The 27387-nt window shown below is 39.5% G+C and overlaps 35 non-coding genes across 35 annotated transcripts; all 35 read left to right on the forward strand.

Moving 5' to 3' along the window:
- Positions 1-970: 970 nt before the first annotated feature.
- TRNAE-CUC (transfer RNA glutamic acid (anticodon CUC)) lies at positions 971-1042 on the forward strand. Its single transcript has one exon. It is a non-coding gene; the product is annotated as a tRNA-Glu (tRNA).
- Positions 1043-1524: 482 nt separating this feature from the next.
- Positions 1525-1596, forward strand: TRNAE-CUC (transfer RNA glutamic acid (anticodon CUC)). The gene has a single exon. It is a non-coding gene; the product is annotated as a tRNA-Glu (tRNA).
- A 483-nt stretch (positions 1597-2079) lies between these two features.
- On the forward strand, positions 2080-2151 carry TRNAE-CUC (transfer RNA glutamic acid (anticodon CUC)). Its single transcript has one exon. It is a non-coding gene; the product is annotated as a tRNA-Glu (tRNA).
- A 483-nt stretch (positions 2152-2634) lies between these two features.
- Positions 2635-2706, forward strand: TRNAE-CUC (transfer RNA glutamic acid (anticodon CUC)). Its single transcript has one exon. It is a non-coding gene; the product is annotated as a tRNA-Glu (tRNA).
- Positions 2707-3189: 483 nt separating this feature from the next.
- On the forward strand, positions 3190-3261 carry TRNAE-CUC (transfer RNA glutamic acid (anticodon CUC)). Its single transcript has one exon. It is a non-coding gene; the product is annotated as a tRNA-Glu (tRNA).
- Positions 3262-3744: 483 nt separating this feature from the next.
- Positions 3745-3816, forward strand: TRNAE-CUC (transfer RNA glutamic acid (anticodon CUC)). Its single transcript has one exon. It is a non-coding gene; the product is annotated as a tRNA-Glu (tRNA).
- A 483-nt stretch (positions 3817-4299) lies between these two features.
- On the forward strand, positions 4300-4371 carry TRNAE-CUC (transfer RNA glutamic acid (anticodon CUC)). The gene has a single exon. It is a non-coding gene; the product is annotated as a tRNA-Glu (tRNA).
- Positions 4372-4854: 483 nt separating this feature from the next.
- Positions 4855-4926, forward strand: TRNAE-CUC (transfer RNA glutamic acid (anticodon CUC)). The gene has a single exon. It is a non-coding gene; the product is annotated as a tRNA-Glu (tRNA).
- Positions 4927-5409: 483 nt separating this feature from the next.
- TRNAE-CUC (transfer RNA glutamic acid (anticodon CUC)) lies at positions 5410-5481 on the forward strand. The gene has a single exon. It is a non-coding gene; the product is annotated as a tRNA-Glu (tRNA).
- Positions 5482-5964: 483 nt separating this feature from the next.
- On the forward strand, positions 5965-6036 carry TRNAE-CUC (transfer RNA glutamic acid (anticodon CUC)). The gene has a single exon. It is a non-coding gene; the product is annotated as a tRNA-Glu (tRNA).
- Positions 6037-6517: 481 nt separating this feature from the next.
- On the forward strand, positions 6518-6589 carry TRNAE-CUC (transfer RNA glutamic acid (anticodon CUC)). Its single transcript has one exon. It is a non-coding gene; the product is annotated as a tRNA-Glu (tRNA).
- Positions 6590-7629: 1040 nt separating this feature from the next.
- Positions 7630-7701, forward strand: TRNAE-CUC (transfer RNA glutamic acid (anticodon CUC)). The gene has a single exon. It is a non-coding gene; the product is annotated as a tRNA-Glu (tRNA).
- A 483-nt stretch (positions 7702-8184) lies between these two features.
- TRNAE-CUC (transfer RNA glutamic acid (anticodon CUC)) lies at positions 8185-8256 on the forward strand. Its single transcript has one exon. It is a non-coding gene; the product is annotated as a tRNA-Glu (tRNA).
- A 1035-nt stretch (positions 8257-9291) lies between these two features.
- Positions 9292-9363, forward strand: TRNAE-CUC (transfer RNA glutamic acid (anticodon CUC)). The gene has a single exon. It is a non-coding gene; the product is annotated as a tRNA-Glu (tRNA).
- A 1035-nt stretch (positions 9364-10398) lies between these two features.
- Positions 10399-10470, forward strand: TRNAE-CUC (transfer RNA glutamic acid (anticodon CUC)). The gene has a single exon. It is a non-coding gene; the product is annotated as a tRNA-Glu (tRNA).
- A 483-nt stretch (positions 10471-10953) lies between these two features.
- Positions 10954-11025, forward strand: TRNAE-CUC (transfer RNA glutamic acid (anticodon CUC)). The gene has a single exon. It is a non-coding gene; the product is annotated as a tRNA-Glu (tRNA).
- A 467-nt stretch (positions 11026-11492) lies between these two features.
- On the forward strand, positions 11493-11564 carry TRNAE-CUC (transfer RNA glutamic acid (anticodon CUC)). Its single transcript has one exon. It is a non-coding gene; the product is annotated as a tRNA-Glu (tRNA).
- A 2140-nt stretch (positions 11565-13704) lies between these two features.
- On the forward strand, positions 13705-13776 carry TRNAK-CUU (transfer RNA lysine (anticodon CUU)). Its single transcript has one exon. It is a non-coding gene; the product is annotated as a tRNA-Lys (tRNA).
- Positions 13777-15364: 1588 nt separating this feature from the next.
- Positions 15365-15436, forward strand: TRNAK-CUU (transfer RNA lysine (anticodon CUU)). Its single transcript has one exon. It is a non-coding gene; the product is annotated as a tRNA-Lys (tRNA).
- A 1035-nt stretch (positions 15437-16471) lies between these two features.
- On the forward strand, positions 16472-16543 carry TRNAE-CUC (transfer RNA glutamic acid (anticodon CUC)). The gene has a single exon. It is a non-coding gene; the product is annotated as a tRNA-Glu (tRNA).
- Positions 16544-17570: 1027 nt separating this feature from the next.
- Positions 17571-17642, forward strand: TRNAE-CUC (transfer RNA glutamic acid (anticodon CUC)). Its single transcript has one exon. It is a non-coding gene; the product is annotated as a tRNA-Glu (tRNA).
- A 482-nt stretch (positions 17643-18124) lies between these two features.
- TRNAE-CUC (transfer RNA glutamic acid (anticodon CUC)) lies at positions 18125-18196 on the forward strand. Its single transcript has one exon. It is a non-coding gene; the product is annotated as a tRNA-Glu (tRNA).
- Positions 18197-19236: 1040 nt separating this feature from the next.
- TRNAE-CUC (transfer RNA glutamic acid (anticodon CUC)) lies at positions 19237-19308 on the forward strand. Its single transcript has one exon. It is a non-coding gene; the product is annotated as a tRNA-Glu (tRNA).
- A 482-nt stretch (positions 19309-19790) lies between these two features.
- Positions 19791-19862, forward strand: TRNAE-CUC (transfer RNA glutamic acid (anticodon CUC)). Its single transcript has one exon. It is a non-coding gene; the product is annotated as a tRNA-Glu (tRNA).
- A 485-nt stretch (positions 19863-20347) lies between these two features.
- On the forward strand, positions 20348-20419 carry TRNAE-CUC (transfer RNA glutamic acid (anticodon CUC)). Its single transcript has one exon. It is a non-coding gene; the product is annotated as a tRNA-Glu (tRNA).
- A 482-nt stretch (positions 20420-20901) lies between these two features.
- Positions 20902-20973, forward strand: TRNAE-CUC (transfer RNA glutamic acid (anticodon CUC)). The gene has a single exon. It is a non-coding gene; the product is annotated as a tRNA-Glu (tRNA).
- A 485-nt stretch (positions 20974-21458) lies between these two features.
- TRNAE-CUC (transfer RNA glutamic acid (anticodon CUC)) lies at positions 21459-21530 on the forward strand. The gene has a single exon. It is a non-coding gene; the product is annotated as a tRNA-Glu (tRNA).
- Positions 21531-22012: 482 nt separating this feature from the next.
- On the forward strand, positions 22013-22084 carry TRNAE-CUC (transfer RNA glutamic acid (anticodon CUC)). Its single transcript has one exon. It is a non-coding gene; the product is annotated as a tRNA-Glu (tRNA).
- Positions 22085-22566: 482 nt separating this feature from the next.
- TRNAE-CUC (transfer RNA glutamic acid (anticodon CUC)) lies at positions 22567-22638 on the forward strand. The gene has a single exon. It is a non-coding gene; the product is annotated as a tRNA-Glu (tRNA).
- A 483-nt stretch (positions 22639-23121) lies between these two features.
- TRNAE-CUC (transfer RNA glutamic acid (anticodon CUC)) lies at positions 23122-23193 on the forward strand. The gene has a single exon. It is a non-coding gene; the product is annotated as a tRNA-Glu (tRNA).
- Positions 23194-23675: 482 nt separating this feature from the next.
- On the forward strand, positions 23676-23747 carry TRNAE-CUC (transfer RNA glutamic acid (anticodon CUC)). The gene has a single exon. It is a non-coding gene; the product is annotated as a tRNA-Glu (tRNA).
- A 483-nt stretch (positions 23748-24230) lies between these two features.
- Positions 24231-24302, forward strand: TRNAE-CUC (transfer RNA glutamic acid (anticodon CUC)). Its single transcript has one exon. It is a non-coding gene; the product is annotated as a tRNA-Glu (tRNA).
- Positions 24303-24784: 482 nt separating this feature from the next.
- On the forward strand, positions 24785-24856 carry TRNAE-CUC (transfer RNA glutamic acid (anticodon CUC)). The gene has a single exon. It is a non-coding gene; the product is annotated as a tRNA-Glu (tRNA).
- A 482-nt stretch (positions 24857-25338) lies between these two features.
- TRNAE-CUC (transfer RNA glutamic acid (anticodon CUC)) lies at positions 25339-25410 on the forward strand. The gene has a single exon. It is a non-coding gene; the product is annotated as a tRNA-Glu (tRNA).
- Positions 25411-26437: 1027 nt separating this feature from the next.
- TRNAE-CUC (transfer RNA glutamic acid (anticodon CUC)) lies at positions 26438-26509 on the forward strand. The gene has a single exon. It is a non-coding gene; the product is annotated as a tRNA-Glu (tRNA).
- Positions 26510-27387: the final 878 nt, after the last annotated feature.

Below are 27387 nucleotides of genomic sequence, written 5' to 3' on the forward strand. Positions count from 1 at the left end.
TACTTTTGTGGCCAAAAATCTGAATGTGCCTTTTCTTCATTTTGCACAAGATACTATTTTGGCATTAGGTTTTGAATAATTACCATCTCTCCCTTATCACTCCAAGTTGTCAAGGAAGTCAGAAGCACCATTGTCCTCTCCGTCAATTTGGCTTTCCTTCATTTTTGATTGATAATGTTTTGGCATTCAATGTAAAAGAGCTGTGGCTTTCAAGTCTGGTGGAAGAAAAAAGCCATGAAAATAGGAAAGAAAAGTACCCCATTTGAAGTTCAAACTAAGACTGACACACTACCTACTGCACTAGCGAGACCAGACATTTTCACCCCATCGCAACATGGATAAATTAAAGCAAGTAATGACTTTTTACTTTATTCATTTTTTTTTTTATATTACATACACAAAACCTTATCTGCTCCCATATGGTCTAGCGGTTAGGAATCCTGGTTCTCACCCAGGTGGCCTGGGTTCGACTTCCGGTATGGGAATGAGCCTCCATTTAGACTTGAACCTGCATTCGATGGTCGAGTGGGTCAGTTTAATGTTTCTGGATGAAAGTGCTTTTGTGGCCAAAAATCTGAATGTGCCTTTTCTTCATTTTGCACAAGATACTATTTTGGCTTTAGGTTTTGAATAATTACCATCTCTCCCTCATCACTCCAAGTTGTCAAGGAAGTCAGAAGCACCATTGTCCTCTCCGTCAATTTGGCTTTCCTTCATTTTTGATTGATAATGTTTTGGCATTCAATGTAAAAGAGCTGTGGCTTTCAAGTCTGGTGGAAGAAAAAAGCCATGAAAATAGGAAAGAAAAGTACCCCATTTGAAGTTCAAACTAAGACTGACACACTACCTACTGCACTAGCGAGACCAGACATTTTCACCCCATCGCAACATGGATAAATTAAAGCAAGTAATAACTTTTTATTTTGTTCTTTTATTTATTTTTATATTACTTACTCTAAACCTTATCTGCTCCCATATGTTCTAGCGGTTAGGATTCCTGGTTCTCACCCAGGTGGCCAGGGTTCGACTCCCGGTATGGGAATGAGCCTCCATTTAGACTTGAACTTGCATTCGATGGTCGAGTGGGTCAGTTTAATGTTTCTGGATGAAAGTGCTTTTTTGGCCAAAAATCTGAATGTGCCTTTTCTTCATTTTGCACAAGATACTATTTTGGCTTTAGGTTTTGAATAATTACCATCTCTCCCTTATCACTCCAAGTTGTCAAGGAAGTCAGAAGCACCATTGTCCTCTCCGTCAATTTGGCTTTCCTTCATTTTTGATTGATAATGTTTTGGCATTCAATGTAAAAGAGCTGTGGCCTTCAAGTCTGGTGGAAGAAAAAAGCCATGAAAATAGGAAAGAAAAGTACCCCATTTGAAGTTCAAACTAAGACTGACACACTACCTACTGCACTAGCGAGACCAGACATTTTCACCCCATCGCAACATGGATAAATTAAAGCAAGTAATGACTTTTTACTTTATTCATTTTTTTTTTATATTACATACACAAAATCTTATCTGCTCCCATATGGTCTAGCGGTTAGGATTCCTGGTTCTCACCCAGGTGGCCTGGGTTCGACTCCCGGTATGGGAATGAGCCTCCATTTAGACTTGAACTTGCATTCGATGGTCGAGTGGGTCAGTTTAATGTTTCTGGATGAAAGTGCTTTTGTGGCCAAAAATCTGAATGTGCCTTTTCTTCATTTTGCACAAGATACTATTTTGGCTTTAGGTTTTGAATAATTACCATCTCTCCCTTATCACTCCAAGTTGTCAAGGAAGTCAGAAGCACCATTGTCCTCTCCGTCAATTTGGCTTTCCTTCATTTTTGATTGATAATGTTTTGCCATTCAATGTAAAAGAGCTGTGGCCTTCAAGTCTGGTGGAAGAAAAAAGCCATGAAAATAGGAAAGAAAAGTACCCCATTTGAAGTTCAAACTAAGACTGACACACTACCTACTGCACTAGCGAGACCAGACATTTTCACCCCATCGCAACATGGATAAATTAAAGCAAGTAATGACTTTTTACTTTATTCATTTTTTTTTTTATATTACATACACAAAACCTTATCTGCTCCCATATGGTCTAGCGGTTAGGATTCCTTGTTCTCACCCAGGTGGCCCGGGTTCGACCCCCGGTATGGGAATGAGCCTCCATTTAGACTTGAACCTGCATTCGATGGTCGAGTGGGTCAGTTTAATGTTTCTGGATGAAAGTGCTTTTGTGGCCAAAAATCTGAATGTGCCTTTTCTTCATTTTGCACAAGATACTATTTTGGCTTTAGGTTTTGAATAATTACCATCTCTCCCTTATCACTCCAAGTTGTCAAGGAAGTCAGAAGCACCATTGTCCTCTCCGTCAATTTGGCTTTCCTTCATTTTTGATTGATAATGTTTTGGCATTCAATGTAAAAGAGCTGTGGCCTTCAAGTCTGGTGGAAGAAAAAAGCCATGAAAATAGGAAAGAAAAGTACCCCATTTGAAGTTCAAACTAAGACTGACACACTACCTACTGCACTAGCGAGACCAGACATTTTCACCCCATCGCAACATGGATAAATTAAAGCAAGTAATGACTTTTTACTTTATTCATTTTTTTTTTTAAATTACATACACAAAATCTTATCTGCTCCCATATGGTCTAGCGGTTAGGATTCCTGGTTCTCACCCAGGTGGCCAGGGTTCGACTCCCGGTATGGGAATGAGCCTCCATTTAGACTTGAACTTGCATTCAATGGTCGAGTGGGTCAGTTTAATGTTTCTGGATGAAAGTGCTTTTGTGGCCAAAAATCTGAATGTGCCTTTTCTTCATTTTGCACAAGATGCTATTTTGGCTTTAGGTTTTGAATAATTACCATCTCTCCCTTATCACTCCAAGTTGTCAAGGAAGTCAGAAGCACCATTGTCCTCTCCGTCAATTTGGCTTTCCTTCATTTTTGATTGATAATGTTTTGCCATTCAATGTAAAAGAGCTGTGGCCTTCAAGTCTGGTGGAAGAAAAAAGCCATGAAAATAGGAAAGAAAAGTACCCCATTTGAAGTTCAAACTAAGACTGACACACTACCTACTGCACTAGCGAGACCAGACATTTTCACCCCATCGCAACATGGATAAATTAAAGCAAGTAATGACTTTTTACTTTATTCATTTTTTTTTTTATATTACATACACAAAACCTTATCTGCTCCCATATGGTCTAGCGGTTAGGATTCCTTGTTCTCACCCAGGTGGCCCGGGTTCGACCCCCGGTATGGGAATGAGCCTCCATTTAGACTTGAACCTGCATTCGATGGTCGGGTGGGTCAGTTTAATGTTTCTGGATGAAAGTGCTTTAGTGGCCAAAAATCTGAATGTGCCTTTTCTTCATTTTGCACAAGATGCTATTTTGGCTTTAGGTTTTGAATAATTACCATCTCTCCCTTATCACTCCAAGTTGTCAAGGAAGTCAGAAGCACCATTGTCCTCTCCGTCAATTTGGCTTTCCTTCATTTTTGATTGATAATGTTTTGCCATTCAATGTAAAAGAGCTGTGGCCTTCAAGTCTGGTGGAAGAAAAAAGCCATGAAAATAGGAAAGAAAAGTACCCCATTTGAAGTTCAAACTAAGACTGACACACTACCTACTGCACTAGCGAGACCAGACATTTTCACCCCATCGCAACATGGATAAATTAAAGCAAGTAATGACTTTTTACTTTATTCATTTTTTTTTTTATATTACATACACAAAACCTTATCTGCTCCCATATGGTCTAGCGGTTAGGATTCCTTGTTCTCACCCAGGTGGCCCGGGTTCGACCCCCGGTATGGGAATGAGCCTCCATTTAGACTTGAACCTGCATTCGATGGTCGAGTGGGTCAGTTTAATGTTTCTGGATGAAAGTGCTTTTGTGGCCAAAAATCTGAATGTGCCTTTTCTTCATTTTGCACAAGATACTATTTTGGCTTTAGGTTTTGAATAATTACCATCTCTCCCTTATCACTCCAAGTTGTCAAGGAAGTCAGAAGCACCATTGTCCTCTCCGTCAATTTGGCTTTCCTTCATTTTTGATTGATAATGTTTTGGCATTCAATGTAAAAGAGCTGTGGCCTTCAAGTCTGGTGGAAGAAAAAAGCCATGAAAATAGGAAAGAAAAGTACCCCATTTGAAGTTCAAACTAAGACTGACACACTACCTACTGCACTAGCGAGACCAGACATTTTCACCCCATCGCAACATGGATAAATTAAAGCAAGTAATGACTTTTTACTTTATTCATTTTTTTTTTTAAATTACATACACAAAATCTTATCTGCTCCCATATGGTCTAGCGGTTAGGATTCCTGGTTCTCACCCAGGTGGCCAGGGTTCGACTCCCGGTATGGGAATGAGCCTCCATTTAGACTTGAACTTGCATTCAATGGTCGAGTGGGTCAGTTTAATGTTTCTGGATGAAAGTGCTTTTGTGGCCAAAAATCTGAATGTGCCTTTTCTTCATTTTGCACAAGATACTATTTTGGCTTTAGGTTTTGAATAATTACCATCTCTCCCTTATCACTCCAAGTTGTCAAGGAAGTCAGAAGCACCATTGTCCTCTCCGTCAATTTGGCTTTCCTTCATTTTTGATTGATAATGTTTTGGCATTCAATGTAAAAGAGCTGTGGCCTTCAAGTCTGGTGGAAGAAAAAAGCCATGAAAATAGGAAAGAAAAGTACCCCATTTGAAGTTCAAACTAAGACTGACACACTACCTACTGCACTAGCGAGACCAGACATTTTCACCCCATCGCAACATGGATAAATTAAAGCAAGTAATGACTTTTTACTTTATTATTTTTTTATTTTATTTTACATACACAAAACCTTATCTGCTCCCATATGGTCTAGCGGTTAGGATTCCTGGTTCTCACCCAGGTGGCCCGGGTTCGACTCCCGGTATGGGAATGAGCCTCCATTTAGACTTGAACCTGCATTCGATGGTCGGGTGGGTCAGTTTAATGTTTCTGGATGAAAGTGCTTTAGTGGCCAAAAATCTGAATGTGCCTTTTCTTCATTTTGCACAAGATGCTATTTTGGCTTTAGGTTTTGAATAATTACCATCTCTCCCTTATCACTCCAAGTTGTCAAGGAAGTCAGAAGCACCATTGTCCTCTCCGTCAATTTGGCTTTCCTTCATTTTTGATTGATAATGTTTTGCCATTCAATGTAAAAGAGCTGTGGCCTTCAAGTCTGGTGGAAGAAAAAAGCCATGAAAATAGGAAAGAAAAGTACCCCATTTGAAGTTCAAACTAAGACTGACACACTACCTACTGCACTAGCGAGACCAGACATTTTCACCCCATCGCAACATGGATAAATTAAAGCAAGTAATGACTTTTTACTTTATTCATTTTTTTTTTTATATTACATACACAAAACCTTATCTGCTCCCATATGGTCTAGCGGTTAGGATTCCTTGTTCTCACCCAGGTGGCCCGGGTTCGACCCCCGGTATGGGAATGAGCCTCCATTTAGACTTGAACCTGCATTCGATGGTCGAGTGGGTCAGTTTAATGTTTCTGGATGAAAGTGCTTTTGTGGCCAAAAATCTGAATGTGCCTTTTCTTCATTTTGCACAAGATACTATTTTGGCTTTAGGTTTTGAATAATTACCATCTCTCCCTTATCACTCCAAGTTGTCAAGGAAGTCAGAAGCACCATTGTCCTCTCCGTCAATTTGGCTTTCCTTCATTTTTGATTGATAATGTTTTGGCATTCAATGTAAAAGAGCTGTGGCCTTCAAGTCTGGTGGAAGAAAAAAGCCATGAAAATAGGAAAGAAAAGTACCCCATTTGAAGTTCAAACTAAGACTGACACACTACCTACTGCACTAGCGAGACCAGACATTTTCACCCCATCGCAACATGGATAAATTAAAGCAAGTAATGACTTTTTACTTTATTCATTTTTTTTTTTAAATTACATACACAAAACCTTATCTGCTCCCATATGGTCTAGCGGTTAGGATTCCTGGTTCTCACCCAGGTGGCCAGGGTTCGACTCCCGGTATGGGAATGAGCCTCCATTTAGACTTGAACTTGCATTCGATGGTCGAGTGGGTCAGTTTAATGTTTCTGGATGAAAGTGCTTTTGTGGCCAAAAATCTGAATGTGCCTTTTCTTCATTTTGCACAAGATACTATTTTGGCTTTAGGTTTTGAATAATTACCATCTCTCCCTTATCACTCCAAGTTGTCAAGGAAGTCAGAAGCACCATTGTCCTCTCCGTCAATTTGGCTTTCCTTCATTTTTGATTGATAATGTTTTGCCATTCAATGTAAAAGAGCTGTGGCCTTCAAGTCTGGTGGAAGAAAAAAGCCATGAAAATAGGAAAGAAAAGTACCCCATTTGAAGTTCAAACTAAGACTGACACACTACCTACTGCACTAGCGAGACCAGACATTTTCACCCCATCGCAACATGGATAAATTAAAGCAAGTAATGACTTTTTACTTTATTATTTTTTTATTTTATTACATACACAAAACCTTATCTGCTCCCATATGGTCTAGCGGTTAGGATTCCTGGTTCTCACCCAGGTGGCCTGGGTTCGACTCCCGGTATGGGAATGAGCCTCCATTTAGACTTGAACTTGCATTCGATGGTCGAGTGGGTCAGTTTAATGTTTCTGGATGAAAGTGCTTTTGTGGCCAAAAATCTGAATGTGCCTTTTCTTCATTTTGCACAAGATACTATTTTGGCTTTAGGTTTTGAATAATTCCCATCTCTCCCTTATCACTCCAAGTTGTCAAGGAAGTCAGAAGCACCATTGTCCTCTCCGTCAATTTGGCTTTCCTTCATTTTTGATTGATAATGTTTTGGCATTCAATGTAAAAGAGCTGTGGCCTTCAAGTCTGGTGGAAGAAAAAAGCCATGAAAATAGGAAAGAAAAGTACCCCATTTGAAGTTCAAACTAAGACTGACACACTACCTACTGCACTAGCGAGACCAGACATTTTCACCCCATCGCAACATGGATAAATTAAAGCAAGTAATGACTTTTTATTTTGTTCTTTTATTTATTTTTATATTACTTACTCTAAACCTTATCTGCTCCCATATGGTCTAGCGGTTAGGATTCCTGGTTCTCACCCAGGTGGCCCAGGTTTGAGTCTCGGTATGGGAATGAGCCTCCATTTAGACTTGAACCTGCATTCGATGGTTGAGTGGGTCAGTTTAATGTTTCTGGATGAAAGTGCTTTTGTGGCCAAAAATCTGAATTTGCCTTTTCTTCATTTTGCACAAGATACTATTTTGGCTTTAGGTTTTGAATAATTACCATCTCTCCCTTATCACTCCAAGTTGTCAAGGAAGTCAGAAGCACCATTGTCCTCTCCGTCAATTTGGCTTTCCTTCATTTTTGATTGATAATGTTTTGGCATTCAATGTAAAAGAGCTGTCGCCTTCAAGTCTGGTGGAAGAAAAAAGCCATGAAAATAGGAAAGAAAAGTACCCCATTTGAAGTTCAAACTAAGACTGACACACTACCTACTGCACTAGCGAGACCAGACATTTTCACCCCATCGCAACATGGATAAATTAAAGCAAGTAATGACTTTTTACTTTATTATTATTTTTTTTTATATTACATACACTAAACCTTATCTGCTCCCATATGGTCTAGCGGTTAGGATTCCTGGTTCTCACCCAGGTGGCCCGGGTTCGACTCCCGGTATGGGAATGAGCCTCCATTTAGACTTGAACCTGCATTCGATGGTCGAGTGGGTCAGTTTAATGTTTCTGGATGAAAGTGCTTTTGTGGCCAAAAATCTGAATGTGCCTTTTCTTCATTTTGCACAAGATACTATTTTGGCTTTAGGTTTTGAATAATTACCATCTCTCCCTTATCACTCCAAGTTGTCAAGGAAGTCAGAAGCACCATTGTCCTCTCCGTCAATTTGGCTTTCCTTCATTTTTGATTGATAATGTTTTGGCATTCAATGTAAAAGAGCTGTGGCCTTCAAGTCTGGTGGAAGAAAAAAGCCATGAAAATAGGAAAGAAAAGTACCCCATTTGAAGTTCAAACTAAGACTGACACACTACCTACTGCACTAGCGAGACCAGACATTTTCACCCCATCGCAACATGGATAAATTAAAGCAAGTAATGACTTTTTACTTTATTATTATTTTTTTTTATTTTACATACACAAAACCTTATCTGCTCCCATATGGTCTAGCGGTTAGGATTCCTGGTTCTCACCCAGGTGGCCCGGGTTCGACTCCCGGTATGGGAATGAGCCTCTATTTAGACTTGAACTTGCATTCGATGGTCGAGTGGGTCAGTTTAATGTTTCTGGATGAAAGTGCTTTTGTGGCCAAAAATCTGAATGTGCCTTTTCTTCATTTTGCACAAGATACTATTTTGGCTTTAGGTTTTGAATAATTACCATCTCTCCCTTATCACTCCAAGTTGTCAAAGAAGTCAGAAGCACCATTGTCCTCTCCGTCAATTTGGCTTTCCTTCATTTTTGATTGATAATGTTTTGGCATTCAATGTAAAAGAGCTGTGGCCTTCAAGTCTGGTGGAAGAAAAAAGCCATGAAAATAGGAAAGAAAAGTACCCCATTTGAAGTTCAAACTAAGACTGACACACTACCTACTGCACTAGCGAGACCAGACATTTTCACCCCATCGCAACATGGATAAATTAAAGCAAGTAATGACTTTTTATTTTGTTCTTTTATTTATTTTTATATTACTTACTCTAAACCTTATCTGCTCCCATATGGTCTAGCAGTTAGGATTCCTGGTTCTCACCCAGGTGGCCAGGGTTCGACTCCAGGGAATGAGCTTCCTTTTAGACTTGAACTTGCATTCGATGGTCGAGTGGGTCAGTTTAATGTTTCTGGATGAAAGTGCTTTTGTGGCCAAAAATCTGAATTTGCCTTTTCTTCATTTTGCACAAGATACTATTTTGGCTTTAGGTTTTGAATAATTACCATCTCTCCCTTATCACTCCAAGTTGTCAAGGAAGTCAGAAGCACCATTGTCCTCTCCGTCAATTTGGCTTTCCTTCATTTTTGATTGATAATGTTTTGGCATTCAATGTAAAAGAGCTGTGGCCTTCAAGTCTGGTGGAAGAAAAAAGCCATGAAAATAGGAAAGAAAAGTACCCCATTTGAAGTTCAAACTAAGACTGACACACTACCTACTGCACTAGCGAGACCAGACATTTTCACCCCATCGCAACATGGATAAATTAAAGCAAGTAATGACTTTTTACTTTATTGTTTCTTATTTTTATTTTACATACACAAAACTTTATCTGCTCCCATATGGTCTAGCGGTTAGGATTCCTGGTTCTCACCCAGGTGGCCCGGGTTCGACTCCCGGTATGGGAATGAGCCTCTATTTAGACTTGAACTTGCATTCGATGGTCGAGTGGGTCAGTTTAATGTTTCTGGATGAAAGTGCTTTTGTGGCCAAAAATCTGAATGTGCCTTTTCTTCATTTTGCACAAGATACTATTTTGGCTTTAGGTTTTGAATAATTACCATCTCTCCCTTATCACTCCAAGTTGTCAAAGAAGTCAGAAGCACCATTGTCCTCTCCGTCAATTTGGCTTTCCTTCATTTTTGATTGATAATGTTTTGGCATTCAATGTAAAAGAGCTGTGGCCTTCAAGTCTGGTGGAAGAAAAAAGCCATGAAAATAGGAAAGAAAAGTACCCCATTTGAAGTTCAAACTAAGACTGACACACTACCTACTGCACTAGCGAGACCAGACATTTTCACCCCATCGCAACATGGATAAATTAAAGCAAGTAATGACTTTTTATTTTGTTCTTTTATTTATTTTTATATTACTTACTCTAAACCTTATCTGCTCCCATATGGTCTAGCAGTTAGGATTCCTGGTTCTCACCCAGGTGGCCAGGGTTCGACTCCAGGGAATGAGCTTCCTTTTAGACTTGAACTTGCATTCGATGGTCGAGTGGGTCAGTTTAATGTTTCTGGATGAAAGTGCTTTTGTGGCCAAAAATCTGAATTTGCCTTTTCTTCATTTTGCACAAGATACTATTTTGGCTTTAGGTTTTGAATAATTACCATCTCTCCCTTATCACTCCAAGTTGTCAAGGAAGTCAGAAGCACCATTGTCCTCTCCGTCAATTTGGCTTTCCTTCATTTTTGATTGATAATGTTTTGGCATTCAATGTAAAAGAGCTGTGGCCTTCAAGTCTGGTGGAAGAAAAAAGCCATGAAAATAGGAAAGAAAAGTACCCCATTTGAAGTTCAAACTAAGACTGACACACTACCTACTGCACTAGCGAGACCAGACATTTTCACCCCATCGCAACATGGATAAATTAAAGCAAGTAATGACTTTTTACTTTATTGTTTCTTATTTTTATTTTACATACACAAAACTTTATCTGCTCCCATATGGTCTAGCGGTTAGGATTCCTGGTTCTCACCCAGGTGGCCCGGGTTCGACTCCCGGTATGGGAATGAGCCTCCTTTTAGACTTGAACTTGCATTCGATGGTCGAGTGGGTCAGTTTAATGTTTCTGGATGAAAGTGCTTTTGTGGCCAAAAATCTGAATGTGCCTTTTCTTCATTTTGCACAAGATACTATTTTGGCTTTAGGTTTTGAATAATTACCATCTCTCCCTTATCACTCCAAGTTGTCAAGGAAGTCAGAAGCACCATTGTCCTCTCCGTCAATTTGGCTTTCCTTCATTTTTGATTGATAATGTTTTGGCATTCAATGTAAAAGAGCTGTGGCCTTCAAGTCTGGTGGAAGAAAAAAGCCATGAAAATAGGAAAGAAAAGTACCCCATTTGAAGTTCAAACTAAGACTGACACACTACCTACTGCACTAGCGAGACCAGACATTTTCACCCCATCGCAACATGGATAAATTAAAGCAAGTAATGACTTTTTACTTTATTATTATTTTTTTTTATATTACATACACTAAACCTTATCTGCTCCCATATGGTCTAGCGGTTAGGATTCCTGGTTCTCACCCAGGTGGCCCGGGTTTGACTCCCGGTATGGGAATGAGCCTCCATTTAGACTTGAACCTGCATTCGATGGTCGAGTGGGTCAGTTTAATGTTTCTGGATGAAAGTGCTTTTGTGGCCAAAAATCTGAATGTGCCTTTTCTTCATTTTGCACAAGATACTATTTTGGCTTACCATCTCTCCCTTATCACTCCAAGTTGTCAAGGAAGTCAGAAGCACCATTGTCCTCTCCGTCAATTTGGCTTTCCTTCATTTTTGATTGATAATGTTTTGGCATTCAATGTAAAAGAGCTGTGGCCTTCAAGTCTGGTGGAAGAAAAAAGCCATGAAAATAGGAAAGAAAAGTACCCCATTTGAAGTTCAAACTAAGACTGACACACTACCTACTGCACTAGCGAGACCAGACATTTTCACCCCATCGCAACATGGATAAATTAAAGCAAGTAATGACTTTTTACTTTATTATTATTTTTTTTTATTTTACATACACAAAACCTTATCTGCTCCCATATGGTCTAGCGGTTAGGATTCCTGGTTCTCACCCAGGTGGCCCGGGTTCGACTCCCGGTATGGGAATGAGCCTCTATTTAGACTTGAACTTGCATTCGATGGTCGAGTGGGTCAGTTTAATGTTTCTGGATGAAAGTGCTTTTGTGGCCAAAAATCTGAATGTGCCTTTTCTTCATTTTGCACAAGATACTATTTTGGCTTTAGGTTTTGAATAATTACCATCTCTCCCTTATCACTCCAAGTTGTCAAAGAAGTCAGAAGCACCATTGTCCTCTTCGTCAATTTGGCTTTCCTTCATTTTTGATTGATAATGTTTTGGCATTCAATGTAAAAGAGCTGTGGCCTTCAAGTCTGGTGGAAGAAAAAAGCCATGAAAATAGGAAAGAAAAGTACCCCATTTGAAGTTCAAACTAAGACTGACACACTACCTACTGCACTAGCGAGACCAGACATTTTCACCCCATCGCAACATGGATAAATTAAAGCAAGTAATGACTTTTTATTTTGTTCTTTTATTTATTTTTATATTACTTACTCTAAACCTTATCTGCTCCCATATGGTCTAGCGGTTAGGATTCCTGGTTCTCACCCAGGTGGCCAGGGTTCGATTCCAGGGAATGAGCTTCCTTTTAGACTTGAACTTGCATTCGATGGTCGAGTGGGTCAGTTTAATGTTTCTGGATGAAAGTGCTTTTGTGGCCAAAAATCTGAATGTGCCTTTTCTTCATTTTGCACAAGATACTATTTTGGCTTTAGGTTTTGAATAATTACCATCTCTCCCTTATCACTCCAAGTTGTCAAGGAAGTCAGAAGCACCATTGTCCTCTCCGTCAATTTGGCTTTCCTTCATTTTTGATTGATAATGTTTTGGCATTCAATGTAAAAGAGCTGTGGCCTTCAAGTCTGGTGGAAGAAAAAAGCCATGAAAATAGGAAAGAAAAGTACCCCATTTGAAGTTCAAACTAAGACTGACACACTACCTACTGCACTAGCGAGACCAGACATTTTCACCCCATCGCAACATGGATAAATTAAAGCAAGTAATGACTTTTTATTTTGTTCTTTTATTTATTTTTATATTACTTACTCTAAAACTTATCTGCTCCCATATGGTCTAGCAGTTAGGATTCCTGGTTCTCACCCAGGTGGCCAGGGTTCGACTCCAGGGAATGAGCCTCCATTTAGACTTGAACTTGCATTCGATGGTCGAGTGGGTCAGTTTAATGTTTCTGGATGAAAGTGCTTTTGTGGCCAAAAATCTGAATTTGCCTTTTCTTCATTTTGCACAAGATACTATGTTGGCTTTAGGTTTTGAATAATTACCATCTCTCCCTTATCACTCCAAGTTGTCAAGGAAGTCAGAAGCACCATTGTCCTCTCCGTCAATTTGGCTTTCCTTCATTTTTGATTGATAATGTTTTGGCATTCAATGTAAAAGAGCTGTGGCCTTCAAGTCTGGTGGAAGAAAAAAGCCATGAAAATAGGAAAGAAAAGTACCCCATTTGAAGTTCAAACTAAGACTGACACACTACCTACTGCACTAGCGAGACCAGACATTTTCACCCCATCGCAACATGGATAAATTAAAGCAAGTAATGACTTTTTACTTTATTCATTTTTTTTTTATATTACATACACAAAATCTTATCTGCTCCCATATGGTCTAGCGGTTAGGATTCCTGGTTCTCGCCCAGGTGGCTGGGGTTCGACTCCCGGTATGGGAATGAGCCTCCATTTAGACTTGGACCTGCATTCGATGGTCCAGTGGGTCAGTTTAATGTTTCTGGATGAAAGTGCTTTTGTGGCCAAAAATCTGAATGTGCCTTTTCTTCATTTTGCACAAGATACTATTTTGGCTTTAGGTTTTGAATAATTACCATCTCTCCCTTATCACTCCAAGTTGTCAAGGATGTCAGAAGCACCATTGTCCTCTCCGTCAATTTGGCTTTCCTTCATTTTTGATTGATAATGTTTTGCCATTCAATGTAAAAGAGCTGTGGCCTTCAAGTCTGGTGGAAGAAAAAAGCCATGAAAATAGGAAAGAAAAGTACCCCATTTGAAGTTCAAACTAAGACTGACACACTACCTACTGCACTAGCGAGACCAGACATTTTCACCCCATCGCAACATGGATAAATTAAAGCAAGTAATGACTTTTTACTTTATTATTTTTTTTTTTATATTACATACACAAAACCTTATCTGCTCCCATATGGTCTAGCGGTTAGGATTCCTGGTTCTTACCCAGGTGGCCTGGGTTCGACTCCCGGTATGGGAATGAGCCTCCTTTTAGACTTGAACTTGCATTCGATGGTCGAGTGGGTCAGTTTAATGTTTCTGGATGAAAGTGCTTTTGTGGCCAAAAATCTGAATGTGCCTTTTCTTCATTTTGCACAAGATACTATTTTGGCTTTAGGTTTTGAATAATTACCATCTCTCCCTTATCACTCCAAGTTGTCAAGGAAGTCAGAAGCACCATTGTCCTCTCCGTCAATTTGGCTTTCCTTCATTTTTGATTGATAATGTTTTGGCATTCAATGTAAAAGAGCTGTGGCCTTCAAGTCTGGTGGAAGAAAAAAGCCATGAAAATAGGAAAGAAAAGTACCCCATTTGAAGTTCAAACTAAGACTGACACACTACCTACTGCACTAGCGAGACCAGACATTTTCACCCCATCGCAACATGGATAAATTAAAGCAAGTAATGACTTTTTATTTTGTTCTTTTATTTATTTTTATATTACTTACTCTAAAACTTATCTGCTCCCATATGGTCTAGCAGTTAGGATTCCTGTTTCTCACCCAGGTGGCCAGGGTTCGACTCCAGGGAATGAGCCTCCATTTAGACTTGAACTTGCATTCGATGGTCGAGTGGGTCAGTTTAATGTTTCTGGATGAAAGTGCTTTTGTGGCCAAAAATCTGAATTTGCCTTTTCTTCATTTTGCACAAGATACTATTTTGGCTTTAGGTTTTGAATAATTACCATCTCTCCCTTATCACTCCAAGTTGTCAAGGAAGTCAGAAGCACCATTGTCCTCTCCGTCAATTTGGCTTTCCTTCATTTTTGATTGATAATGTTTTGGCATTCAATGTAAAAGAGCTGTGGCCTTCAAGTCTGGTGGAAGAAAAAAGCCATGAAAATAGGAAAGAAAAGTACCCCATTTGAAGTTCAAACTAAGACTGACACACTACCTACTGCACTAGCGAGACCAGACATTTTCACCCCATCGCAACATGGATAAATTAAAGCAAGTAATGACTTTTTACTTTATTCATTTTTTTTTTATATTACATACACAAAATCTTATCTGCTCCCATATGGTCTAGCGGTTAGGATTCCTGGTTCTCGCCCAGGTGGCTGGGGTTCGACTCCCGGTATGGGAATGAGCCTCCATTTAGACTTGGACCTGCATTCGATGGTCCAGTGGGTCAGTTTAATGTTTCTGGATGAAAGTGCTTTTGTGGCCAAAAATCTGAATGTGCCTTTTCTTCATTTTGCACAAGATACTATTTTGGCTTTAGGTTTTGAATAATTACCATCTCTCCCTTATCACTCCAAGTTGTCAAGGATGTCAGAAGCACCATTGTCCTCTCCGTCAATTTGGCTTTCCTTCATTTTTGATTGATAATGTTTTGCCATTCAATGTAAAAGAGCTGTGGCCTTCAAGTCTGGTGGAAGAAAAAAGCCATGAAAATAGGAAAGAAAAGTACCCCATTTGAAGTTCAAACTAAGACTGACACACTACCTACTGCACTAGTGAGACCAGACATTTTCACCCCATCGCAACATGGATAAATTAAAGCAAGTAATGACTTTTTACTTTATTATTTTTTTTTTTATATTACATACACAAAACCATATCTGCTCCCATATGGTCTAGCGGTTAGGATTCCTGGTTCTTACCCAGGTGGCCTGGGTTCGACTCCCGGTATGGGAATGAGCCTCCTTTTAGACTTGAACTTGCATTCGATGGTCGAGTGGGTCAGTTTAATGTTTCTGGATGAAAGTGCTTTTGTGGCCAAAAATCTGAATGTGCCTTTTCTTCATTTTGCACAAGATACTATTTTGGCTTTAGGTTTTGAATAATTACCATCTCTCCCTTATCACTCCAAGTTGTCAAAGAAGTCAGAAGCACCATTGTCCTCTCCGTCAATTTGGCTTTCCTTCATTTTTGATTGATAATGTTTTGGCATTCAATGTAAAAGAGCTGTGGCCTTCAAGTCTGGTGGAAGAAAAAAGCCATGAAAATAGGAAAGAAAAGTACCCCATTTGAAGTTCAAACTAAGACTGACACACTACCTACTGCACTAGCGAGACCAGACATTTTCACCCCATCGCAACATGGATAAATTAAAGCAAGTAATGACTTTTTATTTTGTTCTTTTATTTATTTTTATATTACTTACTCTAAACCTTATCTGCTCCCATATGGTCTAGCGGTTAGGATTCCTGGTTCTCACCCAGGTGGCCAGGGTTCGACTCCAGGGAATGAGCTTCCTTTTAGACTTGAACTTGCATTCGATGGTCGAGTGGGTCAGTTTAATGTTTCTGGATGAAAGTGCTTTTGTGGCCAAAAATCTGAATTTGCCTTTTCTTCATTTTGCACAAGATACTATTTTGGCTTTAGGTTTTGAATAATTACCATCTCTCCCTTATCACTCCAAGTTGTCAAGGAAGTCAGAAGCACCATTGTCCTCTCCGTCAATTTGGCTTTCCTTCATTTTTGATTGATAATGTTTTGGCATTCAATGTAAAAGAGCTGTGGCCTTCAAGTCTGGTGGAAGAAAAAAGCCATGAAAATAGGAAAGAAAAGTACCCCATTTGAAGTTCAAACTAAGACTGACACACTACCTACTGCACTAGCGAGACCAGACATTTTCACCCCATCGCAACATGGATAAATTAAAGCAAGTAATGACTTTTTACTTTATTATTTTTTATTTTTATTTTACATACACAAAACCTTATCTGCTCCCATATGGTCTAGCGGTTAGGATTCCTGGTTCTCACCCAGGTGGCCCGGGTTCGACTCCCGGTATGGGAATGAGCCTCCATTTAGACTTGAACCTGCATTCGATGGTCGAGTGGGTCAGTTTAATGTTTCAGGATGAAAGTGCTTTTGTGGCCAAAAATCTGAATGTGCCTTTTCTTCATTTTGCACAAGAAACTATTTTGGCTTTAGGTTTTGAATAATTACCATCTCTCCCTTATCACTCCAACTTGTCAAGGAAGTCAGAAGCACCATTGTCCTCTCCGTCAATTTGGCTTTCCTTCATTTTTGATTGATAATGTTTTGGCATTCAATGTAAAAGAGCTGTGGCCTTCAAGTCTGGTGGAAGAAAAAAGCCATGAAAATAGGAAAGAAAAGTACCCCATTTGAAGTTCAAACTAAGACTGACACACTACCTACTGCACTAGCGAGACCAGACATTTTCACCCCATCGCAACATGGATAAATTAAAGCAAGTAATGACTTTTTACTTTATTCATTTTTTTTTTATATTACATACACAAAATCTTATCTGCTCGCATATGGTCTAGCGGTTAGGATTCCTGGTTGTGGCCCGGGTTCGACTCCAGGTATGGGAATGAGCCTCCATTTAGACTTGAACTTGCATTCGATGGTCAAGTGGGTCAGTTTAATGTTTCTGGATGAAAGTGCTTTTGTGGCCAAAAATCTGAATGTGCCTTTTCTTCATTTTGCACAAGATACTATTTTGGCTTTAGGTTTTGAATAATTACCATCTCTCCCTTATCACTCCAAGTTGTCAAGGAAGTCAGAAGCACCATTGTCCTCTCCGTCAATTTGGCTTTCCTTCATTTTTGATTGATAATGTTTTGGCATTCAATGTAAAAGAGCTGCGGCCTTCAAGTCTGGTGGAAGAAAAAAGCCATGAAAATAGGAAAGAAAAGTACCCCATTTGAAGTTCAAACTAAGACTGACACACTACCTACTGCACTAGCGAGACCAGACATTTTCACCCCATCGCAACATGGATAAATTAAAGCAAGTAATGACTTTTTACTTTATTCATTTTTTTTTTATATTACATACACAAAATCTTATCTGCTCCCATATGGTCTAGCGGTTAGGATTCCTGGTTCTCACCCAGGTGGCCCGGGTTCGACTCCCGGTATGGGAATGAGCCTCCATTTAGACTTGAACTTGCATTCGATGGTCGAGTGGGTCAGTTTAATGTTTCTGGATGAAAGTGCTTTTGTGGCCAAAAATCTGAATGTGCCTTTTCTTAATTTTGCACAAGATACTATTTTGGCTTTAGGTTTTGAATAATTACCATCTCTCCCTTATCACTCCAAGTTGTCAAGGAAGTCAGAAGCACCATTGTCCTCTCCGTCAATTTGGCTTTCCTTCATTTTTGATTGAGAATGTTTTGGCATTCAATGTAAAAGAGCTGTGGCCTTCAAGTCTGGTGGAAGAAAAAAGCCATGAAAATAGGAAAGAAAAGTACCCCATTTGAAGTTCAAACTAAGACTGACACACTACCTACTGCACTAGCGAGACCAGACATTTTCACCCCATCGCAACATGGATAAATTAAAGCAAGTAATGACTTTTTACTTTATTCATTTTTTTTTTATATTACATACACAAAATCTTATCTGCTCGCATATGGTCTAGCGGTTAGGGTTCCTGGTTCTCACCCAGGTGGCCCGGGTTCGACTCCCGGTATGGGAAGGAGGCTCCATTTAGACTTGAACTTGCATTCGATGGTCGATTGGGTCAGTTTAATGTTTCTGGATGAAAGTGCTTTTGTGGGCAAAAATCTGAATGTGCCTTTTCTTCATTTTGCACAAGATACTATTTTGGCTTTAGGTTTTGAATAATTACCATCTCTCTCTTATCACTCCAAGTTGTCAAAGAAGTCAGAAGCACCATTGTCCTCTCCGTCAATTTGGCTTTCCTTCATTTTTGATTGATAATGTTTTGGCATTCAATGTAAAAGAGCTGCGGCCTTCAAGTCTGGTGGAAGAAAAAAGCCATGAAAATAGGAAAGAAAAGTACCCCATTTGAAGTTCAAACTAAGACTGACACACTACCTACTGCACTAGCGAGACCAGACATTTTCACCCCATCGCAACATGGATAAATTAAAGCAAGTAATGACTTTTTACTTTATTATTTTTAATTTTTATATTACATACACAAAACCTTATCTGCTCCCATATGGTCTAGCGGTTAGGATTCCTGGTTCTCGCCCAGGTGGCTGGGGTTCGACTCCCGGTATGGGAATGAGCCTCCATTTAGACATGAACTTGCATTCGATGGTCGAGTGGGTCAGTTTAATGTTTCTGGATGAAAGTGCTTTTGTGGCCAAAAATCTGAATGTGCCTTTTCTTCATTTTGCACAAGATACTATTTTGGCTTTAGGTTTTGAATAATTACCATCTCTCCCTTATCACTCCAAGTTGTCAAGGAAGTCAGAAGCACCATTGTCCTCTCCGTCAATTTGGCTTTCCTTCATTTTTGATTGATAATGTTTTGCCATTCAATGTAAAAGAGCTGTGGCCTTCAAGTCTGGTGGAAGAAAAAAGCCATGAAAATAGGAAAGAAAAGTACCCCATTTGAAGTTCAAACTAAGACTGACACACTACCTACTGCACTAGCGAGACCAGACATTTTCACCCCATCGCAACATGGATAAATTAAAGCAAGTAATGACTTTTTATTTTGTTCTTTTATTTATTTTTATATTACTTACTCTAAACCTTATCTGCTCCCATATGGTCTAGCGGTTAGGATTCCTGGTTCTCACCCAGGTGGCCAGGGTTTGACTCCCGGTATGGGAATGAGCCTCCATTTAGACTTGAACTTGCATTCGATGGTCGAGTGGGTCAGTTTAATGTTTCTGGATGAAAGTGCTTTTGTGGCCAAAAATCTGAATGTGCCTTTTCTTCATTTTGCACAAGATACTATTTTGGCTTTAGGTTTTGAATAATTACCATCTCTCCCTTATCACTCCAAGTTGTCAAGGAAGTCAGAAGCACCATTGTCCTCTCCGTCAATTTGGCTTTCCTTCATTTTTGATTGATAATGTTTTGGCATTCAATGTAAAAGAGCTGCGGCCTTCAAGTCTGGTGGAAGAAAAAAGCCATGAAAATAGGAAAGAAAAGTACCCCATTTGAAGTTCAAACTAAGACTGACACACTACCTACTGCACTAGCGAGACCAGACATTTTCACCCCATCGCAACATGGATAAATTAAAGCAAGTAATGACTTTTTACTTTATTCATTTTTTTTTTATATTACATACACAAAATCTTATCTGCTCCCATATGGTCTAGCGGTTAGGGTTCCTGGTTCTCACCCAGGTGGCCCGGGTTCGACTCCCGGTATGGGAAGGAGGCTCCATTTAGGCTTGAACTTGCATTCGATGGTCGATTGGGTCAGTTTAATGTTTCTGGATGAAAGTGCTTTTGTGGCCAAAAATCTGAATGTGCCTTTTCTTCATTTTGCACAAGATACTATTTTGGCTTTAGGTTTTGAATAATTACCATCTCTCCCTTATCACTCCAAGTTGTCAAGGAAGTTAGAAGCACCATTGTCCTCTCCGTCAATTTGGCTTTCCTTCATTTTTGATTGATAATGTTTTGGCATTCAATGTAAAAGAGCTGTGGCCTTCAAGTCTGGTGGAAGAAAAAAGCCATGAAAATAGGAAAGAAAAGTACCCCATTTGAAGTTCAAACTAAGACTGACACACTACCTACTGCACTAGCGAGACCAGACATTTTCACCCCATCGCAACATGGATAAATTAAAGCAAGTAATGACTTTTTATTTTGTTCTTTTATTTATTTTTATATTACTTACTTTAAACCTTATCTGCTCCCATATGGTCTAGCGGTTAGGATTCCTGGTTCTCACCCAGGTGGCCCGGGTTTGACTCCAGGTATGGGAATGAGGCTCCATTTAGACTTGAACTTGCATTCGATGGTCGAGTGGGTCAGTTTAATGTTTCTGGATGAAAGTGCTTTTGTGGCCAAAAATCTGAATGTGCCTTTTCTTCATTTTGCACAAGATACTATTTTGGCTTTAGGTTTTGAATAATTACCATCTCTCCCTTATCACTCCAAGTTGTCAAGGAAGTTAGAAGCACCATTGTCCTCTCCGTCAATTTGGCTTTCCTTCATTTTTGATTGATAATGTTTTGGCATTCAATGTAAAAGAGCTGTGGCCTTCAAGTCTGGTGGAAGAAAAAAGCCATGAAAATAGGAAAGAAAAGTACCCCATTTGAAGTTCAAACTAAGACTGACACACTACCTACTGCACTAGCGAGACCAGACATTTTCAACCCATCGCAACATGGATAAATTAAAGCAAGTAATGACTTTTTACTTTATTCATTTTTTTTTTATATTACATACACAAAATCTTATCTGCTCCCATATGGTCTAGCGGTTAGGATTCCTGGTTCTCACCCAGGTGACCCGGGTTCGACTCCCGGTATGGGAATGAGCCTCTATTTAGACTTGAACTTGCATTCGATGGTCGAGTGGGTCAGTTTAATGTATCTGGATGAAAGTGCTTTTGTGGCCAAAAATCTGAATGTGCCTTTTCTTCATTTTGCACAAGATACTATTTTGGCTTTAGGTTTTGAATAATTACCATCTCTCCCTTATCACTCCAAGTTGTCAAGGAAGTCAGAAGCACCATTGTCCTCTCCGTCAATTTGGCTTTCCTTCATTTTTGATTGATAATGTTTTGCCATTCAATGTAAAAGAGCTGTGGCCTTCAAGTCTGGTGGAAGAAAAAAGCCATGAAAATAGGAAAGAAAAGTACCCCATTTGAAGTTCAAACTAAGACTGACACACTACCTACTGCACTAGCGAGACCAGACATTTTCACCCCATCGCAACATGGATAAATTAAAGCAAGTAATGACTTCTTATTTTGTTCTTTTATTTATTTTTATATTACTTACTCTAAACCTTATCTGCTCCCATATGGTCTAGCGGTTAGGATTCCTGGTTCTCACCCAGGTGGCCAGGGTTCGACTCCCGGTATGGGAATGAGCCTCCATTTAGACTTGAACTTGCATTCGATGGTCGAGTGGGTCAGTTTAATGTTTCTGGATGAAAGTGCTTTTGTGGCCAAAAATCTGAATGTGCCTTTTCTTCATTTTGCACAAGATACTATTTTGGCTTTAGGTTTTGAATAATTACCATCTCTCCCTTATCACTCCAAGTTGTCAAGGAAGTCAGAAGCACCATTGTCCTCTCCGTCAATTTGGCTTTCCTTCATTTTTGATTGATAATGTTTTGCCATTCAATGTAAAAGAGCTGTGGCCTTCAAGTCTGGTGGAAGAAAAAAGCCATGAAAATAGGAAAGAAAAGTACCCCATTTGAAGTTCAAACTAAGACTGACACACTACCTACTGCACTAGCGAGACCAGACATTTTCACCCCATCGCAAGATGGATAAATTAAAGCAAGTAATGACTTTTTACTTTATTCATTTTTTTTTTATATTACATACACAAAATCTTATCTGCTCCCATATGGTCTAGCGGTTAGGATTCCTGGTGCTCACCCAGGTGGCCCGGGTTCGACTCCCGGTATGGGAATGAGCCTCCATTTAGACTTGAACTTGCATTCGATGGTCGAGTGGGTCAGTTTAATGTTTCTGGATGAAAGTGCTTTTGTGGCCAAAAATCTGAATGTGCCTTTTCTTCATTTTGCACAAGATACTATTTTGGCTTTAGGTTTTGAATAATTACCATCTCTCCCTTATCACTCCAAGTTGTCAAGGAAGTCAGAAGCACCATTGTCCTCTCCGTCAATTTGGCTTTCCTTCATTTTTGATTGATAATGTTTTGCCATTCAATGTAAAAGAGCTGTGGCCTTCAAGTCTGGTGGAAGAAAAAAGCCATGAAAATAGGAAAGAAAAGTACACCATATGAAGTTCAAACTAAGACTGACACACTACCTACTGCACTAGCGAGACCAGACATTTTCACCCCATCGCAACATGGATAAATTAAAGCAAGTAATGACTTTTTACTTTATTCATTTTTTTTTTATATTACATACACAAAATCTTATCTGCTCCCATATGGTCTAGCGGTTAGGATTCCTGGTTCTCACCCAGGTGGCCTGGGTTCGACTCCCCGTATGGGAATGAGCCTCCATTTAGACTTGAACTTGCATTTGATGGTCGAGTGGGGCAGTTTAATGTTTCTGGATGAAAGTGCTTTTGTGGCCAAAAATCTGAATGTGCCTTTTCTTCATTTTGCACAAGATACTATTTTGGCTTTAGGTTTTGAATAATTACCATCTCTCCCTTATCACTCCAAGTTGTCAAGGAAGTCAGAAGCACCATTGTCCTCTCCGTCAATTTGGCTTTCCTTCATTTTTGATTGATAATGTTTTGGCATTCAATGTAAAAGAGCTGTGGCCTTCAAGTCTGGTGGAAGAAAAAAGCCATGAAAATAGGAAAGAAAAGTACCCCATTTGAAGTTCAAACTAAGACTGACACACTACCTACTGCACTAGCGAGACCAGACATTTTCACCCCATCGCAACATGGATAAATTAAAGCAAGTAATGACTTTTTATTTTATTCATTTTTTTTTTTATATTACATACACAAAACCTTATCTGCTCCCATATGGTCTAGCGGTTAGGATTCCTGGTTCTCACCCAGGTGGCCCGGGTTCGACTCCCGGTATGGGAATGAGCCTCCATTTAGACTTGAACCTGCATTCGATCGTCGAGTGGGTCAGTTTAATGTTTCTGGATGAAAGTGCTTTAGTGGCCAAAAATCTGAATGTGCCTTTTCTTCATTTTGCACAAGATACTATTTTGGCTTTAGGTTTTGAATAATTACCATCTCTCCCTTATCACTCCAAGTTGTCAAGGAAGTCAGAAGCACCATTGTCCTCTCCGTCAATTTGGCTTTCCTTCATTTTTGATTGATAATGTTTTGGCATTCAATGTAAAAGAGCTGTGGCCTTCAAGTCTGGTGGAAGAAAAAAGCCATGAAAATAGGAAAGAAAAGTACCCCATTTGAAGTTCAAACTAAGACTGACACACTACCTACTGCACTAGCGAGACCAGACATTTTCACCCCATCGCAACATGGATAAATTAAAGCAAGTAATGACTATTTACTTTATTCATTTTTTTTTTATATTACATACACAAAATCTTATCTGCTCCCATATGGTCTAGCGGTTAGGATTCCTGGTTCTCACCCAGGTGGCCCGGGTTCGACTCCCGGTATGGGAATGAGCCTCTATTTAGACTTGAACTTGCATTCGATGGTCGAGTGGGTCAGTTTAATGTTTCTGGATGAAAGTGCTTTTGTGGCCAAAAATCTGAATGTGCCTTTTCTTCATTTTGCACAAGATACTATTTTGGCTTTAGGTTTTGAATAATTACCATCTCTCCCTTATCACTCCAAGTTGTCAAGGAAGTCAGAAGCACCATTGTCCTCTCCGTCAATTTGGCTTTCCTTCATTTTTGATTGATAATGTTTTGGCATTCAATGTAAAAGAGCTGTGGCCTTCAAGTCTGGTGGAAGAAAAAAGCCATGAAAATAGGAAAGAAAAGTACCCCATTTGAAGTTCAAACTAAGACTGACACACTACCTACTGCACTAGCGAGACCAGACATTTTCACCCCATCGCAACATGGATAAATTAAAGCAAGTAATGACTTTTTATTTTATTCATTTTTTTTTTTATATTACATACACAAAACCTTATCTGCTCCCATATGGTCTAGCGGTTAGGATTCCTGGTTCTCACCCAGGTGGCCCGGGTTCGACTCCCGGTATGGGAATGAGCCTCCATTTAGACTTGAACCTGCATTCGATCGTCGAGTGGGTCAGTTTAATGTTTCTGGATGAAAGTGCTTTAGTGGCCAAAAATCTGAATGTGCCTTTTCTTCATTTTGCACAAGATACTATTTTGGCTTTAGGTTTTGAATAATTACCATCTCTCCCTTATCACTCCAAGTTGTCAAGGAAGTCAGAAGCACCATTGTCCTCTCCGTCAATTTGGCTTTCCTTCATTTTTGATTGATAATGTTTTGGCATTCAATGTAAAAGAGCTGTGGCCTTCAAGTCTGGTGGAAGAAAAAAGCCATGAAAATAGGAAAGAAAAGTACCCCATTTGAAGTTCAAACTAAGACTGACACACTACCTACTGCACTAGCGAGACCAGACATTTTCACCCCATCGCAACATGGATAAATTAAAGCAAGTAATGACTTTTTACTTTATTCATTTTTTTTTTATATTACATACACAAAATCTTATCTGCTCCCATATGGTCTAGCGGTTAGGATTCCTGGTTCTCACCCAGGTGGCCCGGGTTCGACTCCCGGTATGGGAATGAGCCTCTATTTAGACTTGAACTTGCATTCGATGGTCGAGTGGGTCAGTTTAATGTTTCTGGATGAAAGTGCTTTTGTGGCCAAAAATCTGAATGTGCCTTTTCTTTATTTTGCACAAGATACTATTTTGGCTTTAGGTTTTGAATAATTACCATCTCTCCCTTATCACTCCAAGTTGTCAAGGAAGTCAGAAGCACCATTGTCCTCTCCGTCAATTTGGCTTTCCTTCATTTTTGATTGATAATGTTTTGCCATTCAATGTAAAAGAGCTGTGGCCTTCAAGTCTGGTGGAAGAAAAAAGCCATGAAAATAGGAAAGAAAAGTACCCCATTTGAAGTTCAAACTAAGACTGACACACTACCTACTGCACTAGCGAGACCAGACATTTTCACCCCATCGCAACATGGATAAATTAAAGCAAGTAATGACTTTTTACTTTATTCATTTTTTTTTTATATTACATACACAAAACCTTATCTGCTCCCATATGGTCTAGCGGTTAGGATTCCTGGTTCTCACCCAGGTGGCCCGGGTTCGACTCCCGGTATGGGAATGAGCCTCCATTTAGACTTGAACCTGCATTCGATCGTCGAGTGGGTCAGTTTAATGTTTCTGGATGAAAGTGCTTTAGTGGCCAAAAATCTGAATGTGCCTTTTCTTCATTTTGCACAAGATACTATTTTGGCTTTAGGTTTTGAATAATTACCATCTCTCCCTTATCACTCCAAGTTGTCAAGGAAGTCAGAAGCACCATTGTCCTCTCCGTCAATTTGGCTTTCCTTCATTTTTGATTGATAATGTTTTGGCATTCAATGTAAAAGAGCTGTGGCCTTCAAGTCTGGTGGAAGAAAAAAGCCATGAAAATAGGAAAGAAAAGTACCCCATTTGAAGTTCAAACTAAGACTGACACACTACCTACTGCACTAGCGAGACCAGACATTTTCACCCCATCGCAACATGGATAAATTAAAGCAAGTAATGACTTTTTACTTTATTCATTTTTTTTTTATATTACATACACAAAATCTTATCTGCTCCCATATGGTCTAGCGGTTAGGATTCCTGGTTGTGGCCCGGGTTCGACTCCCGGTATGGGAATGAGCCTCTATTTAGACTTGAACTTGCATTCGATGGTCGAGTGGGTCAGTTTAATGTTTCTGGATGAAAGTGCTTTTGTGGCCAAAAATCTGAATGTGCCTTTTCTTTATTTTGCACAAGATACTATTTTGGCTTTAGGTTTTGAATAATTACCATCTCTCCCTTATCACTCCAAGTTGTCAAGGAAGTCAGAAGCACCATTGTCCTCTCCGTCAATTTGGCTTTCCTTCATTTTTGATTGATAATGTTTTGGCATTCAATGTAAAAGAGCTGTGGCCTTCAAGTCTGGTGGAAGAAAAAAGCCATGAAAATAGGAAAGAAAAGTACCCCATTTGAAGTTCAAACTAAGACTGACACACTACCTACTGCACTAGCGAGACCAGACATTTTCACCCCATCGCAACATGGATAAATTAAAGCAAGTAATGACTTTTTACTTTATTCATTTTTTTTTTATATTACATACACAAAATCTTATCTGCTCCCATATGGTCTAGCGGTTAGGATTCCTGGTTCTCACCCAGGTGGCCCGGGTTCGACTCCCGGTATGGGAATGAGCCTCTATTTAGACTTGAACTTGCATTCGATGGTCGAGTGGGTCAGTTTAATGTTTCTGGATGAAAGTGCTTTTGTGGCCAAAAATCTGAATGTGCCTTTTCTTTATTTTGCACAAGATACTATTTTGGCTTTAGGTTTTGAATAATTACCATCTCTCCCTTATCACTCCAAGTTGTCAAGGAAGTCAGAAGCACCATTGTCCTCTCCGTCAATTTGGCTTTCCTTCATTTTTGATTGATAATGTTTTGGCATTCAATGTAAAAGAGCTGTGGCCTTCAAGTCTGGTGGAAGAAAAAAGCCATGAAAATAGGAAAGAAAAGTACCCCATTTGAAGTTCAAACTAAGACTGACACACTACCTACTGCACTAGCGAGACCAGACATTTTCACCCCATCGCAACATGGATAAATTAAAGCAAGTAATGACTTTTTACTTTATTCATTTTTTTTTTATATTACATACACAAAATCTTATCTGCTCCCATATGGTCTAGCGGTTAGGATTCACCTGGGAGACCAGATTCACGATGTTCACTGGTTGGAATGGGCCATGTGATCATTTGTATTCACCCATTTATAACGATGTTTTTAGACATAATGTTAGGCTTGACAAAGACCCTTCACTCACTATGGGTCGAAACATTGCTTGTCGTTTGTGGATGTCTTGACAATAAAACCACTTTGATGATTTGAAGACGTGTGCTGTTGTCCTACTACTTCTTTGGATATACATCGTGCTGGAGTGGGTTTGCCTGGCTTGACAGCGTGCACCGCACCATACTCGGGACTAGTGCTGCTTCAAAGATCTCCTTTTTTCTGATATCAAACCACAGAGGCGTGCACTTTTGGAGAATGAATCCGAATCCGCCCAGTGC

Source organism: Rhinoderma darwinii, chromosome 3 (assembly GCF_050947455.1).
Source record: "Rhinoderma darwinii isolate aRhiDar2 chromosome 3, aRhiDar2.hap1, whole genome shotgun sequence".
NCBI lineage: Eukaryota > Metazoa > Chordata > Amphibia > Anura > Rhinodermatidae > Rhinoderma > Rhinoderma darwinii.